The 17,367-nt window shown below is 39.8% G+C and overlaps 1 protein-coding gene across 1 annotated transcript in view; it reads left to right on the forward strand.

Annotated features, from left to right (window-relative positions):
• The window catches only part of FAM72A (family with sequence similarity 72 member A), a 31,391-nt gene extending 14,250 nt beyond the window's left edge, over positions 1-17,141 (forward strand). Inside the window, exons 5-6 of the transcript XR_010067708.1 lie at positions 14,234-14,354; positions 16,938-17,141. The gene's annotated coding sequence lies outside the window, so the exon portion shown is untranslated. The remainder of the gene's footprint in view (positions 1-14,233; positions 14,355-16,937) is intronic.
• Positions 17,142-17,367: the final 226 nt, after the last annotated feature.

The following is a 17,367-nucleotide window of genomic DNA, read 5'->3' on the forward strand; positions in this document are numbered from 1 at the left end:
AGTGCATTCTCTTTTCCATTATGCATTATTCAAGACTGATTGTGGCTAGCAGTAAAGATTGAAGCAAAGGAGGCAAAAAGTCACAACAAGACAATGATCTTTCCGCTTCTTTCCAAAAGGAGCTATATGGGGAACAGAGCGGGAGACTGATTAAATATATATGCTTATTTTAGAACAAATCAGTGCATAGTATCTAAGAGGCAGCCTATGCTAAACACATGCAGAGAGTCGGTTTCCACTGCAACACAGCCACTGCTGTGATAGAGTGCCGCTGACAAATAGCACATTGCAAAGAGACCAGAACAAAAGGCTGCCTCTAATTAATTATGCCTTTCCTGACTATGAGGCAAACTTGGTGTAATGCAATTAAAACCTACAGCAGCTAGAGCTAGAATTACTTTTAGCAGGATAAACTAAGTTGGCTTTTGTCCATATCATGATATGCCGTATTTATCAGGAAGAAGAGTCACTCTGGTTTTAAGACTCCCAAAAAGGTAGATCAGAGACAGAAAAAAAATCATCTCTTATTACTCTGGTTTTGCAAATTTAAAAAAGTCTTCCTTTCAAACCAGTATTGTCAGAGTAGATTATTCTGAACAGCACAGACTTTTAAACGTGGGTTCCGTGGAACAATGAACATGTGGACATCAATATCACCTTTCAGGCTAACATTTCACTCACGTGTACAGTTCCTGTTTAATTCTCTTTTATCTAGTTTTTAAAGCAGGGTAGAATGGAAGGATAGAGCGTGTACTCAGATTCCTGTTTCCTCTGCTTTTGGCAAACTGCTCCATCAGTTTTACGTACCTGAGTAAAATTATATAATGGAAAATAATTGCAAAATTCTGATTTCCTTTTCTACATCAGTGCATATAGGAACATGTATGCCTGCCTGTAAAGCCCCAATAATTGCAGGAGATCGTACTGCTCTCCAGTGTAGGGGAGTTTGGGCTTTTAATTGCTTAATAAAGTCCTGAGGGCTGCTACAATCTCCTGAATTTGTACCCATATAAATATTCCTGCTATGTTTCGCTTAGACCAGTGTTTCTCAACCTTGGCAACTTGAAGATGTGTGGACTTCAATTTCCAGAATTCCCCAGCCAACATATGCCTGGTTGGGGAATTCTGGGAGTTGGAGTCCGCACGTCTTTAAGTTGCTAAGGTTGAAAAACCCTGATCTAGACACTAGATGTGTAACACCTCTGAAAAGTAGGCACATGCAGACATCATCTTGCTGTTATTTCAATATACTCTCTTGGTTCCTTATTCATAACTCAGTGTCCATCTAGGCAATGCATTGGAAAGCATAGATTTTCACAGAGCAATTGAATTGGGAATATGGTAGAATAAAGGATAAATCAATCTCAGTTTAAAAAATAGGCAATGAAAATACTGGTTATTTGGAGGTAAGGTTTCATCTATATTCAAAACCAGATTATTGATATAATTGCTATGTTCTCAGTGTAATTGGTTGCAGTAGTGAAAATGAATCTGAATAGTCTGCCTGCCTGCCTTGGCTTTCCTTTTAGGAAGGGTACTGATGGCTATACAAGAAGGGAGGAGCAGTATTAATTAGTCTTTAGTTAGGGTACATACAATTTTATATAGGCAAGAGAGATCTGCTCCAAAAACCCCATGTGGCTTTATCCTGAGAACATCAAAGAAGCAAAGGGCATTTCTCATTGATTTGCTAAAAAGGTAGAAAAGAAAATCTTTCAAAATCTAGTCAAACTGGAAAAGCAAGACATGCCATATCAGAAAGAAGGTGGGATTTATTATCAAGAAGCTGCATGAAAAATATTATGTAAGGGGGGAAAAGATAAATACTTCTGGAGAATGAAAAAAATCAGATATTTTGAAGCATTCATCTTTAGGTTAGTAACAGCATATTGTAGACTGGAACATACACGGTATCCTTGGGAACCAAGAAGTAGATAATAAATCAGTCCTGTCAGTGTTATCAGAAATCTCAGCTAACAAAAAATGCAGCTATTGTTGGAACAAAAGATCAGGGCTCACTCCTGCAGCCCTTAAAATTGAGCTTTTTTCTGGGTTGGGGAGGGAGGTTCTTTTATAATATATTTTTGCCTGTAATGTTATTTCAATAAAACCAGTTACTTTCATCAAAGGAAGAATACAGTCCCAGAGTAAATGCAGAAATTCCCAAAGTGGTTTAGTTGACAACATAAGCATCGGGTGGGGGGGGTTAATATCATGTGTCTCTTAATGTCATTGCACAAATTATTAAAATACTGTAATAACATAATTTGCATTATTTCCACAACAATGTCCTGATACATGGAATCATTGAGGCTCGTCTTGAATGTCTGGTTATCAAGCACTAATCCTAAAGTGAATAAGTATTCCAACCTCATCCTGCTGTAAGAGTTTGACATTCTATGGCCTAGATACAGTCTTTTACACAAAAAATCAACAATAAAGTAGCATTGCAGTGATATTGATCGTTTGAAAAGAAAGACCAAAGTATATCATTCAAAACTCAGCAACATTTTTTGTTCTTAGAGGAAAAAAAATCCTCAGCATAGCAACTTTCTAACTGATAGAAAATTATCCTAACACACCTGTAAATGGAAGTAACATACAGCAAAGGAGAGTCTCAGCTCCAGGTTAGCAATTTCCACTGAAAAGCTAGTTCAGGAGAAGGTGCTAGCAAATAGTTCACCACTAAAGCAATAAACAAACATAAAACAGTATCAATTGCATGGTTTGTTTAATATATTGGTCAAATCTTATCATATAGAATGTTCAAGAAAAATATCAGCTGGGGGGGGGCTGATATAGCAGTAGTTGCTTAGCAACTTCCTCAACTTTCAGCCATATTTTTTTCAGATTTAAATTAGAAAAATTTTCATTTCTTCATTTAATTGCTTTATGTTACAGAATGCCACATGTCAAATGACCGTGAACTGCTAATCTGAAATCCTGTATCTTTTTCATCACCTAACATTTCACAATTTCATACATATTTAAGTGTGTCAGTCTTACCAAGTGGTATGAATATCCACATGACTTTGCCCAGATCATCCCTCATTATAGATCCAAAGAACTCGCTACAGTGGCTACAGTGGCTGAGAATTGAGGCCAGAAAAACTCATTCAGAGAAATACATTGGCAAATCCTAATAATGGAGAGTAGGAATTTATGCTATAGGGCGCTGGTGGGGAGGTTGAACCCCCCCAGTACAGTTTCAACAATCTGTTCCCAATCTAGTTGAAGCAGATGAGATTTGCAGTTCAATGATATCAGAAGAGCCAAGAATTCTTACCACCACCACCACCAATAGTATGGCCTGTAATATGTTGTGACTGAAAGCTGAAGGCCTCAAATTGAGAGGGAAAAAAACACTACCTTTAAGAGTCATCTCTGGTGAAGACCAGATTGCACACATCTGTTCTTCTCAGAGGGTGTTTCTGGCAACATTGTTCAAGACAATGTGATACATTTGCTTTTATGGAGCTAGCATCCTGTTTGCCAGTTCTGGAGTTGAGGTTGGGGAGGCAGGAACCATAATTATCCTCTTCTTCAATGTTACCAAACAATATGTCAAGTATCTCTTAATTCAGAAAGGTGGGAGGAAAAAACCTCAATTTTATAAATGTATAAAATGTATAAAAATCCCTGTCATTGTTGTACATCAATAGGCAATCAGCTGGTGTGTTTGGCTTCATTCTTGTTGGCAACAAAAATTCTGATCTAGCTGAGCCATGTCTGAGACTCTTCAACCAAGTCACATCAAGGAATTAAGATACACTGTGAAGTCTCAGGAGATCTGTGATTTACATTCAAGTCCTGGCCAGAGAAGCCTAATAGAAATCACCATAATAGGGATATTTTCTCCATCAATAGAAACACTGCCAAAATTTAAATAAGCCAGATCCTAGCCACTAGAACAACATTCCATACACTGGTGCCCTCTAGATACTTTGGACTGAAAGGCTCATGATCTTCAACCAGCATGGCCATTGGCCTCTATCATAGGTCTAAACAGCAAAACATATCCCTTTCTAAGTGAATATTTGTAGCTCAGGGTTGAACTGTGGAGTCCTTGGTGCTCTCTGAGCCTTGTTGTTTTCTTGCAGATGTTTATTGTATTTAGCATCATTGTCACAAGAGAAAATAATGTGAAAACTCAGGACAGTGTTGCAGAGACTGGCAGACTATGGCTTTCAAGTGTGATGTAACAAATTTGAGTTCTTTAAATCCAGTATTACATTTTATGGTAACACCATTCACATACAAAGCAACAAGCATGCAAAGAACATTCAAGCAGCCACAAATTGTTACAGCTACAATCCTGGAAAGGACTTATTTCTGCGAAAGTGAGCTATCTTGGCAGTGTTATCCTTTTCATAGTTTCTGTTGGTTGGGTTGTAGTGCGTTGAGTATAGATAGAATAGAATAGAAACTATGAAAAGGATAACACTACCATAGATCAGAAACCACCAACAGACTGTTACAACCACATGGCATCACCGTAGCACATAAACCAACTAAAACTCTTCAAAACATATTAAGCAAGCCAAAAGACCCAATAGCCCAAGAAGCAAAACCAGGAGTTATTTACAACATACAGTGCAAAGACTGTAACAGCCACTATGTAGGACAGACAGGCAGAAGACTAGCAGAGCACATCCATGAACACCAACTAGCAGAAGACACAATGAGAACTCCTTAATCTCACAACACATGGACAGACTCAACCATAGTTTCAACTGGGAAACTCTGAGCATCCTAAACCAAGCCAAATCCAAAAGCGCCAGAGAATTCCTGGAAGCCTGGCACTCAGACAAAGCAGCCATCAACAGACACATAGAGGTAAACAACATTTACATACCATTCAAAAGAGACAATAGAAAAGCCAGAAGACCAGTACACTCCCTTGCCAGCAACCAACACCCAGATATGCAAAAATCAGCACTAGGATTAACACCAGATGAACCATCAAACAGCGCAATACACCCTAATCAAGGAACTATTAACTCAGTCAATCAATCAAGCAGCAAACAACAGCCCAATCAAAGAACTCCCAAGGAGAGAACAACACCCCTACCAACCCAAGCAGGGCAAGCCACAGTATATAAACTGAGAGCAAGGCCCACTCCCTCTTTGCACTGAAGATGTTGCCTAGTCTGGCAATGAAATGTCTACAAGAAAACAACAATGCTCAGAGAGCACCAAGGATTCCACATATCCCTTTCTTATAGTTGCTCCCTTCAGCAAAGGATCGTTACCTTGTGGTGCTGGAGCTTGAGCACCTCAGTGATGCCATGAGCTAAACCGTGAAGGGCCACCCAAGATGGGAAGGTCATGACAGAGAGGTCAGACTAAATGCAATCCCTGGGGAAGGTAATGGCAACCCACCCCAGTATTCTTGCCGTGAAAACTAAATGGATCAGTACAACCAGAGATATGTCGGTATACCATCGGAAGATGAGACCCCCAGGTCGGAAGATGGTCAAAATGCTACTGGGGAGGAACAGAGGATGAGTTCAACTAGCCCCAGACGTGATGACACAGCTAGCTCAAAGCCGAAAGGACAGCTAGCGGCCGACGGTGCTGGTGGTGAACGGCGAATCCGATGTTCTAAGGATCAACACACCATTGGAACCTGGAATGTAAGATCTATGAGCCAGGGCAAATTGGATGTGGTTATTGGTGAGATGTCAAGATTAAAGATCGACATTTTGGGCATCAGTGAACTGAAATGGACTGGAATGGGCCACTTCACATCAAATGACCACCAGATCTTCTACTGTGGACAAGAGGACCACAGAAGAAATGGAGTAGCCTTCATAATTAATAGTAAAGTGGCTAAAGCAGTGCTTGGATACAATCCAAAAAACGATAGAATGATCTCAATTCGAATTCAGGGCAAGCCATCTAACAAAGAATTCAGGTGCAAAGATTACTGCAGATGCTGACTGCAGTCAGGAAATCAGAAGACGTTTAATCCTTGGGAGAAGAGCAATGACAAATCTCGATAAAATACTTAAGAGCAGAGACATCACACTGACAACAAAAGTCCGCATAGTTAAAGCAATGGTGTTCCCTGTAGTAACATATGGCCGCGAGAGCTGGACCATAAGGAAGGCTGAGAGAAGGAAGATAGATGCTTTTAAACTGTGGTGTTGGAGGAAAGTTCTGAGAGTGCCTTGGACTGCAAGAAGATCAAACCAGTCCATCCTCCAGGAAATAAAGCCAGACTGCTCACTTGAGGGAATGATATTAAAGGCAAAACTGAAATACTTTGGCCACATAATGAGAAGACAGGACACCCTGGAGAAGATGCTGATGCTAGGGAGAGTGGAAGGCAAAAGGAAGAGGGGCCGACCAAGGGCAAGATGGATAGATGATATTCTAGAGGTGATGGATTCGTCCCTGGGGGAGCTGGGGGTGTTGACGACTGACAGGAAGCTCCGGTGTGGGCTGGTCCATGAAGTCACGAAGAGTCGGAAGCGACTAAACGAATAAACAACAACAAAATAGTTGCTCCAGATGGTTCTATTCAAAGGGGGTTGAATTCCTCAAGATTCAGCAGGCATTTAAAAATAACTTTAAAAGAGCATGTTAAAAAGCTTCTGATTATACTTTATAGCAACATTCCCCAGTCTGGTGCTTTCAGATTTGTTTGGGGTAGCAAACACATAATCTCACACAGTACTGCCTGAGGACTGTGAGCTGAAGTTTCCTCTAACACAACCGGGGGTTGTCATATTTTTCAAAACCTATGTTAAAATTATGTTCACCAAAATAAAAACACATATTTAAACACAGTAAAAAGCCAAAGTAAAAGCAGTTACTATTGAATCATGTGCAGTAGGGGGAAAACCTCTTTTATTATTATTTACTATTAATTATGACTGAGGAGCCAAAAGATCTTTTCCTAAATGTATGGTGCTTTCTGTTGTTTCTGTTCTACTGATCAAACAAATCACTAGAGTCAGGAGTAGATTTTTCTGCTTCTTGCTTTTCTGCAACTTCTAGAAGAATTAACTCCACAGAGTGCAAAATTATAGAGGTCATCTTTCAGTTTGGGGTCCAGTATCATCACTACATTGATGATACTCAGCTATACATTTTGGCCCCCAGACCACTCACATGATGCTGTCAAAATATTGTCCAGTGTTTGAAGGCTATGTGAGTGTGGAGAGGAACAGGCTCAACCTGACAAGACTGAGTGGCTGTGGATGTTTGGTCCTCTTGAGTCTGAAGTGGTTCCATCCTTAGTCCTGAATGGGGTTGCACTTCTCCCTTCAGGATTGGTGCACAATTTGGGGTTCTTGGACTCACAGCTCATGCTCAAGCAGCAGGTGACAGCTGTGGCCAGCAAGGTTTTTGAGGAAATTCATTGAGTTTCATTTGGAGCCATAACTGGTCTGGGAGGCCATTAAGACAGTCATTTTAGCTTTGGGCTACTGCAATGCTTTGTACATGGGGCTGCCCTTGAAGACCACACAAAAGCTGCAGCTGGTCCAGACTGCAGTGGCACAGGTAATTATGGGCATGCAACTGTATGCTCACGTAACACCTCTTTGTTGTGAGCTGTGCTTGTTTCCAGTAGGCTTCCAGGTACAGTTCAAAGTCCTGGTTTTCACCTATAAAGCCATTCAGAGCATAGGGCCTGGTTATCGGAGGGACTGCCTATCTTCAATCATTTCTGCCTGTCCTACAGTATATGCCCCAGGTCCCTGGAAGCAAACCTGCAAGTCAGCACTCCAGAACAATATTCCCCCTGAGATTTGAAAACTCCCCCCTTGACTTTAATTTAAATGAGCCCTTAAAACCTGGCCCTTCCCCCAGGTCTTGGGCTAGAGCAGGTGACAGACCCCTTGTGTGATGTTTTGTCTATTAGTTATGTTTGTTTGTTTTTCTACATTTTTCTTTTTTAGGCTATGTATATTTTTGTTAGAGCCTTGTGTGGTGCAGAGTGGTAGGCAGCAGTATTGCAACCAAAACTCTCCCTGTGACCCGAGTTCGATCCCAGCTGAAGCTGGATCCTTGGGTAGCTGGCTCAGGTCGACTCAGCCTTCCATCCTTCCGAGGTCGGTAAAATGAGTACCCAGCTTGCTGGGGAAGGTGACAACTGGGGAATGGCAAACCACCCCGCTATAGTCTGCCAAGAAAACGTCGTGAAAGTGGTGTCCCTCCAAAGGGACATGACTCAGTGCTTGCACAGGGGACCTTTCACCTTCACATATTTTTGTTGCCTACTGTTTTATTTTGTAACTTGCCCAGAGCTGTGACAGATTGGGGTGGCCTACAAATGTCACAAATAAATAAATAAGGTATGACCTAAGAACAGCATCCCTGGCATTTGATTTATTGTTGTATGCACTGCATTGTGATATGCAGTTATAAAGTTTTCAAGCTTTTGATTCAATGGGATGTTTTTTCCAGACATTGCTAACAAAGCATTCTTGAAACTTCAGACAAACTTTTCAGCCAATCGATTTATAGCTGGGGGATGTGATACTGATGTTATATACCTGATTTTGTTCTTTTCCAGGAGTATCTGAAACTGTTCAGCTACAAATTGTTGACCATTGGAGCTTGCTAACTGAGAATATCTGTTCTTGCAAAGAGTTTTCCCTATGATATGCACAGCTGTTGTTGAACACATTAGAAACACCTCTGGCCACTTGGAACATACATCCACCACTTAGAAGGTTTACATGAATCCTTTGCCATAGTATGGCAGGCCATTACTATGAGTGAAGTGGTGCTATTTTCAGTATATTTCGGACAAGTTAGCATCCTGAACAATACATTAAAAACTGTTCAGTTTGGGGTCTATACTCAGCCACCAAGCAGAACTATGAGTCAACATCTTTACTACTCCAAGATGTCCAACAGATAGCTCCTCCAACAGTCAATCTGTCAGCTTGGACAGTATGATGATTCCAATAGAACAGAATATCTGTAGCTCAAGGTTGAATCATGGAGTTCTTGGTGGTCTCTGAGCTTGGTTGGTTGTTTGCAGACATTTCATTACCCAGCATCAGTGCTCCTGATGATGTTACCTAGTTGGCTAATGAAATGTCTGCAAACAAGCAAACAACCTCAAAGACCACCAAGAACTCCACAGTATGATGATTCTCCATTCCCATATAATACAACCACTGTCAAGTTTAAATTCATCATGACACTGATAAAACTCTATAAACTGAGCTGTTTTTTTTTGCTGTTAAATATACAGTAACTGTGCCTTCAAAGGAACAAAACTGATGCTGAATTCAAGAGCTACTGTAACTGTAATCTCCTTTTTGTGAACTGAAGACTGACAGTAATGGCTAATGTTCAGTGATGAGGGTAAACTCCCTCCAATACAAGTATTGGTTGAAGCATTTAACTTCCCAGAGTAAAACTAGTGCTTCCCATCTAACTGTGTATAATTTTTCACTGCAGCTGATGCAAAGATCAGGCATCCCACTACCTTTCAGGATATGTGACATAATTATGCCAGTTCTATATTGGATCACAAGCCAAATTCACTGGTAAAACTGGGTTATAATGTGTGATCATGGTATTCAGTTGCTTGTTATTCACACAGATTTGTTTAGGACCCCATTCTCCCCTTTTGTTCAATTGGTGGAGCACGGTAGCTCACTTTCGCAGAAATAAGTCCTTTCCAGGATTGTAGCTGTAACAATTTGCGGCTGTTCGAATGTTCTTTGCACACTTGTTGCTTTGTATGTGAATGGTATTACCATAATATGTAATACTGGATTTAAAGAACTCAAATTTGTTGTATCACACTTGAAAGCCAGTCTGCCAGTCTCTGCAACACTGTCCTGAGTTTCCACATTATTTTCTCTTGTGACAATGATGCTAAATGGCATTGGGTAGCACTTAATCTCTGCTACTCAAAAAAGCAAGTCTGTTAAAATGATAGAACCCTTTGTGTATATCTATGGTGAGAAAAACTTTGGAATCTACCTCCATTTCCATTTGTTAGTAAGCCTCTATTTTTACTGAAATGTTGCCCTCCAGGGAGGTAAGTAAAAATGTCCTCAATTCTAGGCAAGGAATTTTGCTTAGTTGTAATAATGGATGAATGATAACTTTAAAAATATGTACAGATCCTGACAGTTCCATTATGTTTATTTATACTGAAACCACAGGTTTAAGCCATGGGGTCCAATCAACTTTTGAAAGAATTGCTTCAGTTTCCATTTAATCAGTTCAGTTTTTACCTTTTTTGTCTGTGACAAATGCAACTGGTCATGCTTTGTGAAATTTGGTTGTAGCCTTCTCCTGTTATATTATTTTGCCTTTGATGTGCTTGAGCGTGCCAGTGTCATCTCTGAACACAGGAAGAGAATCATAAAGTTACTCTTTACAGACTTCATGATAGAAGTGTAGCATGCAGGTTACTGATGGGACTCTAAACCAATGGCAACTTCTCAGCCAATCATGACCCCAGAGTGCTAGTCCACCTGTTTTCACCACATGGACAGTACATCCAATACACCTTGATGATTACTGTATTTTGGGGAATCATTCCAATGGGAAGGTTCTTTCCTCCAGCATGGATTTTTAGTTGTAATTCTGATGGGTTGAGATTGAGCAACTCTCAAATTCAAACTCTGATATAATTGTTATACAGCAGAACTAGTGTCCAATTGCACTGATATGAGTTTGGCTTTCACTTCTGGTATGAGCCATATTGCTGATTTCAATGCACCTTTTATACTACTGTATAGATTTTCAGGTTGGCAATCCCTGTTTCACTTTCATCATCACATTCTTCAACTATGGCAAGTGCTCCTTTTACAGTAACAGCTTGGTTGCTTGTCTTTAGCAAACAGTTTGCTTTTTCCTGAGCAACAGGTTCTCTGAATATTACTCATTTTATTGCATTTTTGCAGGCTTCTCCATTAAATCTTCATTGAGCTGGTGTGTGTGAACTTGTGCCACAACAATAGCATAGTTCATTTTGACTTTTTATTCTCTAGCTGTATGCTATTGCAAGCTTATTTACAGCTTTCTTTTGACTCTATGGTATCTGTGGCAGCAATTTCCATTGAGATAGTAATTTCAAATATTCTTTTAAATGTTTAATCTGCCTTTGTTGAGAGTCTTTTTAATGTGTTCTTTCAGATTCCACAGACTAGCTAGTCTCTCAGTGCATTGTTTACCCTTCACCAAACTTGCAATGTTCACATAACATAAATTCAGTAGTTCATGTGCTCCCTCTTTTTGTTTGTGCTTATAAAACTTAAATTGCTCTGTAATTAATAATGGTTTTGACACCAAATGTTTCTGCATTATTTTTATTAGTTTTCCAAAGCTGAATTGTGAGGGGTCATGTGTAATGATTAAGCTTCTTAATAAGCTATGCCTTGCCTCCTACAATACTTACTGTACCAAAACAGGCAAATTCTTTTCAGCAACTATATCTTTTGCCTCATAAATGGTTCAGTTCTCTCTGGATATACTGTAACAATTAGTCACCTGTGGCATTCAAACATATTCATCTTCCCATTAATGCTTATCATATTGTCAGGTTCTTTTTCCATTTGTCTTTATTTGTCTTTGTTTTTACTGCCTTTTCACCCTCTCCAGAGATAAGACAAGGGCTGAGAGGCTTATTATTATTACTATTACTATTACTATTACTATTATTTGCCTTTGCCATTGCCATTATTTTACAATCCCACCTTTGCTGGTACTGTTGTGTCTTTTCTGCTAATCAAACAATAGAACTAAAGCCAAGGACAGGTTTTTCTGCCACTTGCTTTACTGATCTTTCTAGAAGAATTAAATCCACAGAGTCTGCAAGATTGCAGCACGTACAGGCAGGCCAAGCAACCATACCAAATCCCTGGCATTCTTAATTAACCAATAACAATAAATAATACTTTCCAGTGACCAACCTGTCTAAATATTATCAATCATAGCAACATTTCATTTTTAAGTATGCATCATAATTTTTCAGGCACTTGAAAATGTCAGATGTGAAAGTGGTAGATTTATATTTGCATGTCTTATAACACCTTCTCTTGTCAGAAAGCCCCAATCAGTGGCATTGTCCAGTAAAGTGCATAGTTTATTGCAAAAATTAGTTTCCTGCTATGGAATAGCCTTTGCCATCCAATCCTTGTGTATTTACTCAGAGATAAGTGCCTACTACAGTATGTGCTTATTCCTGAATAAAAATACTTAAAGAAATGTAAGCATGTAATCATCACTTGTACAAGGCACATGGTTTGATATTTTATTCTGTTTTCTTAAGAAAAGTTCAAAACATTTTTTGAAAGTTTGTTTCCTTTTGCCTTTTCCTGCCACCCCATCATGATCACCTTTATTGCAAACCTACACTGCATGTTTTCTCTGCTTCTGCAGTGTGGTAAAGCCATTTTTGAAACCAACATTTCTGGCATGGTGGTTACAGCTGGTCAAAGAGAATTCTCTGGTCATTAATGCTGGAAATGAGAGATCCAATGGATCTGGAATAGATCCTATGTATGTGGAAAAGCGGCAAGATCAAACTGTCTCTTCATTAACATCCTCCATCCATCTTTGTTTATTTCCTGTCTTAATGTGCATATCTCCATGAATGTTTTAACTTTTTCCATATACTATATTTTATAAAATGAAACTTATTCAGAGTCAGAAGGGGAAAACAAAACTTATCAGCAAGGACTTGAGGAATCTAATCCAGGAAGTGACTCAGCAGAGCGGGAGAAATCGCAGGAGATGATTGGACAAACTCCAGAGGGAGATTTGAAGCCTCCAACCAGTCCTCGAGAGAGGAGAGCAGAGAAGCGTGCGAAAGAAAAAGAAGCGCAATTGGCTGGTAAGGGAAAACAGTGCAAAAAGGAGCAAATAAAAAGGCAGGCGCGCCAAGAGCAAGCTGCCAGAGACAACCGCTCCTTTGAGCTCACAGCACCTGCTGAAGAATCCTAACCAGTGTTGGAAGCCTTGCCTGTAGCCAGTGTGGAACCAGCACCAGCACCTTCTGCCTTCGTTGAACAGCCTTCTGCTCAGGTCACTCCAGTAGAGCCTCTCTCTGCCGTCCCTGCTAAGCACAGCCTCACATCCAGCTCCAAGCCTTGTTGCTTCGCTTCAATGTGATCCGGGTGTGCCTCCAGCTCTCAGCCTTGCCTGAACGCTCCAGTCCAGTCCAGCCTTGCCTCCAGATCCCAGTCTTGTCTAAGTGCTAAGTGTCCCAGTCTAGCCTTGTCTCCAGGTTCAAGCCTTGCCCAGACACTTCAGTCCAGTCCAGCCTCATCTCCAGATCCAAGTCTTGCCTAGGCATCCCAGCCAAGTCCAGTCCTGCCTTCAGATCCAAGTCTTGCCGACACTCCAGCTAAGTCCAGTCATGTCTCCAGAACCAAGCCCTGCCCAGATACTCCAGCCCAGCCTTGTCTAGCCTCTGTGTGCCAACCTGATCCAGCCTGAGTGCCAGGACACCAATCTGAGTGTTCTGCCTCTCCTGTGCCACGCATCCTAGCTCCTTCCAGCCTTGCAGCTTCTATCAGAGAATTGGGCGGGTTCTGCCTTGCTGCCTTGCCACAGTCTGACTCTGCAGTGTTGCCTGGGTGTCCTTTGCCACCTGGGTGGACTTGACTGAATTACATGCCCTAATCTATTGCAAGAACTTGCTATTGTAAATAGTTTATTCAATAAAGAATTTTATTAGTAACTCTGCCTGGCTGTCTCATAGTCTGAACAGGACAAATGAATAGGATGGTCACATGTTCTTTACCGAGGACTGTTGTCTATTTGAAGATGTCCTCTGGCTGAAAGTTTCAAAAACAATCTTCTGTTGATGAGTGATCCAGGCTAGGCCCAGCTTAGGAAGTTGCCCATCAAGAGTGAGCACCTGGGCAACCAACTGAGCTTGCACACAGGTTGCCTGGTCACAATTCTGCCTACTATTACCAGACTGTATTAGCAACATGTTTTGTAGTTTTGTACGCTGCTCAGAGTTCACTGGAGCTGGGTGGCCACTAAATTTAAAACCATAATAATAATAAAATAATAATAAATAATTTAACCTCTTATAAATATCAACATAAAGATATTGATATACATATACATATACATATAAATTGACATATTTCAGTGTGAATATACACCCAATTTTGCCTACTTTTTTTATGTTGATGATGATGATGATGCATGAATTACCCTGACAGTGAGCCAGCTTTATTTCAAAAATAATGAATATTAAATGTTAAATCTACCATTTTCATATTTGTCTCAGGCTCCCTTCTTCTTCTTCCCTTCTTACACCCTAATTTGGAAACCAACACTATAACACCATCTGCTGCTACACATGAAGACTACATCTTAGTTGAAAAGGTAATAAGCAAGGAAAAAAATTGGTATGCTATCACAGTGTTAATATTGCTGACTGAATTTTCCATATCTGTACATTGATTGAAAGGCCATTTTCACCAGGAAGTGAATCCTATTTAAGACTGAAGAAGCTGCTTGGACAAGCAGTGAAATGTTTCAACCAAAAAGAAAGAAATCCAGTTGCCATGACTCAACCTACAGACAATTCCACCTGGATGACTGAGAATCTTCGACATCCTATTTAAATACATTTCTATTCCAGTATTTGCATTTGCACTGCAGAATTTTTGTATTATTTTAACTGGTCTGGATAAATTACCCGCCTACTATGGTTTTTGAATATTTTATTTATAATCATTCAGAATGGCTAGGTTGTATTGCTGAAAATGAGGTTGCAGATCCTCTGGTGGAATTTTTAACAACTGGGCAGTTTCAGGTGGTAATAGGTGGCTTAATGGTATGCACATTCTACAAGAAAATTTGCTCATTAGGTAAATATTAATTCAGTAGAATGAGCTTCTTCCACCAGAGGGCAATGTTATACTTTAAAGATCTATTTGTTATTAATAACAAGATAAATCTTTCTTTGCAAGATATCTAAATCCAGCATAATCTATTTATGGGCAGCCAAAGTTGATCTGAATAGATATTTTGTCAATTATTTCAAGAAATAATGATCTTCTAAGCATTATTAATAAATGCAAACCTGACTTATAAAACAGTGGAAGAACGCTGTTTTCTAGAACATATTATGAGCCTGAGCCTCATAATTGTTGTAAACCTACAAGTAATTAGGTGGAATTGGAGCCATTATGATGCTATCTCATTCACTTGTCACTGGGAAACCTGTCCTTCTGGCTCCTGGATTTTGCCAAGTATAGCTCACACTTACAAGTTAAGTTTAGTTAAGTTAGTTAAGTTACGTTACGTTACGTTAAAAGTTAAGTTAGATGCTGCCCAACTCCAGAACAACTCTGGGCAATTCGCAATATAACAGAGAAAATAAAATATGAATAAAAAAAACCCAAGACCAATAAAGTACAAGTAAAAATAAAGAACAAGAAGGCGAATCTGGGCAAGAGGATAGAAAACACATACAAACCATTCCCTTATTTCTGCGGTTATAAGGCAGAGAAACTATTTTGGGCTTAGAGTTATAGCAGCCTAAGAACTTAAGAACTGCCCTGCAGATCCATCCAAGGGTCCAGCTGGACTTCCTTATTCTTGTCTCTCAGAAACTTATCAAGTTTCAGTTTAGTACAGAACTGCAGAATATAGAGAGCCCAGTGTTGAAGATTGTCATAGCAACCTCTTTCTTCCTTATCTTCCTTACCTTTTTAACGAAAAGAATATTTTAAATATTAAAGTTTTGTTAAAACTCAGGAAATTGAACAATTCCTGTTATTTCAAATATAAGCAGTGGGGTCAGGAGGAGGATAGTTAATCTTTATCGAGATACTAATGGATAAGAGCAGTGACATTCTCTTGCTTGGATCTAATCCTCTGATCCTGCAATGCTGCTACTGTTTGCAAGATACCATTTCAAATAACAATTCATTCTTCAATATCATGGTAACATTAGTATGCATTCTGTCTGTGATCCCTTTATATAGAGAGGTGGGGAGGAGACAAACAATTACAGGTGTCAGAAGGCAGACACTGCACAATGAAAAAGTTGGCAGATTCATTAATTTATTTACATCTGCCCTTTTAAGCTCTTAGGACACATCACAAATACATAAATAAATACAGTCGCCTCTGAAGGATGTCTGTCAAACTACTAATCAAATTATAATGTCCAACTAAAGAGATAAGCCACATTGGCGGCAGCAGTTAGGTTCTTTCATTGTCCCCTCTCATCAACCAAGCTGCTGTCTTCCATTCGAAGTGCACCAACCAACTAGATTTCTGACGATGGAACATCAGCAGCAGCCTCATTCAAAAGCAGCAAACTAGTTTAGAAGTTATAGGATAGGGCACACAGTACATTGCTCTTTCCTGTAATACTTGCTACAGCTCCCTAGCGTCTGCTGCCTGGCTTAATGGCCTCACTCTCTCCAATGACAAGGCTGGTCCTGGGTGTTACACATCAACAATACTTCATTCATTCATTCATTCATTCATTTATATTTCAAATTTCCATCACTGCCCATCTCCCCTGAAAAGGGGACTCTGGGTGGTTTACAATCAAAATTAAAACACATAAATTATTATAGCCAAACTTGGAAGGAAAGAACTGTTGCATGTCAGAAAATCCAGAATGATCTCATGACAATACCATTTACGGGTGTTAACTATTATCTCTAGTGTTAACTAGAAGAGGATTTCTGTAGCTCTCAGGGTAGAACCATGGAGTCCTTGGTGCTCTCTGAGCTTGGTTGTTTGCTTGCAGATGTTGCATTACCCAACTAGGTAACATCATCAGTGCCTTTCCAGAGTATACTCTTATACTTGGAAAGGCAGACCGGGAGGAAGGCAATGAGCATGCTGACTAGGAATTGTGGAAGTTGAAGTCCAGTTCATCTAGAGGGCACTGGCATGGAAGGATTGCTTTATCAAATTCCAGATATTCATCCCAGCATTACCCTTTTTGTCTCTTTCACTAACAGAGTTATACCCCCAGCAAAAGTGCATGGATGGCATGAACAGACTACCTGCAAATGTTCTAGCTTTCCACCTCTTTGTCTGGTTGTGAGAAGAGATGGCTAACTTCAAAATACCTTTCTCTGGATTTGGATGAAAGGCTGAGAACTACTTATGGGCACAAGTTGCCTACTACTGCAGTTTTGGCTCAAATAAATTACTGCTCTTTCCATTTTAAAGAGGATGGATTGACAATTTGTAACATTAAAAAAAATCCTTGTATAATTTGTATGATACCAAAAATTATTCTTGTGTCTCCATTCCTATTTTCTGTCTCGGACAAAATTATTTTATCTGTTACGGAAAACTAATTTCTAATACCCCTTTGGCTATTACTGAAACCAAACAAATTCCCAGAAGTCGATAAGAATCATTATGTCTCTTCCCACTTCCACA

This window comes from Candoia aspera, chromosome 3, assembly GCF_035149785.1.
Source record: "Candoia aspera isolate rCanAsp1 chromosome 3, rCanAsp1.hap2, whole genome shotgun sequence".
Taxonomy (NCBI): Eukaryota; Metazoa; Chordata; class Lepidosauria; order Squamata; family Boidae; genus Candoia; species Candoia aspera.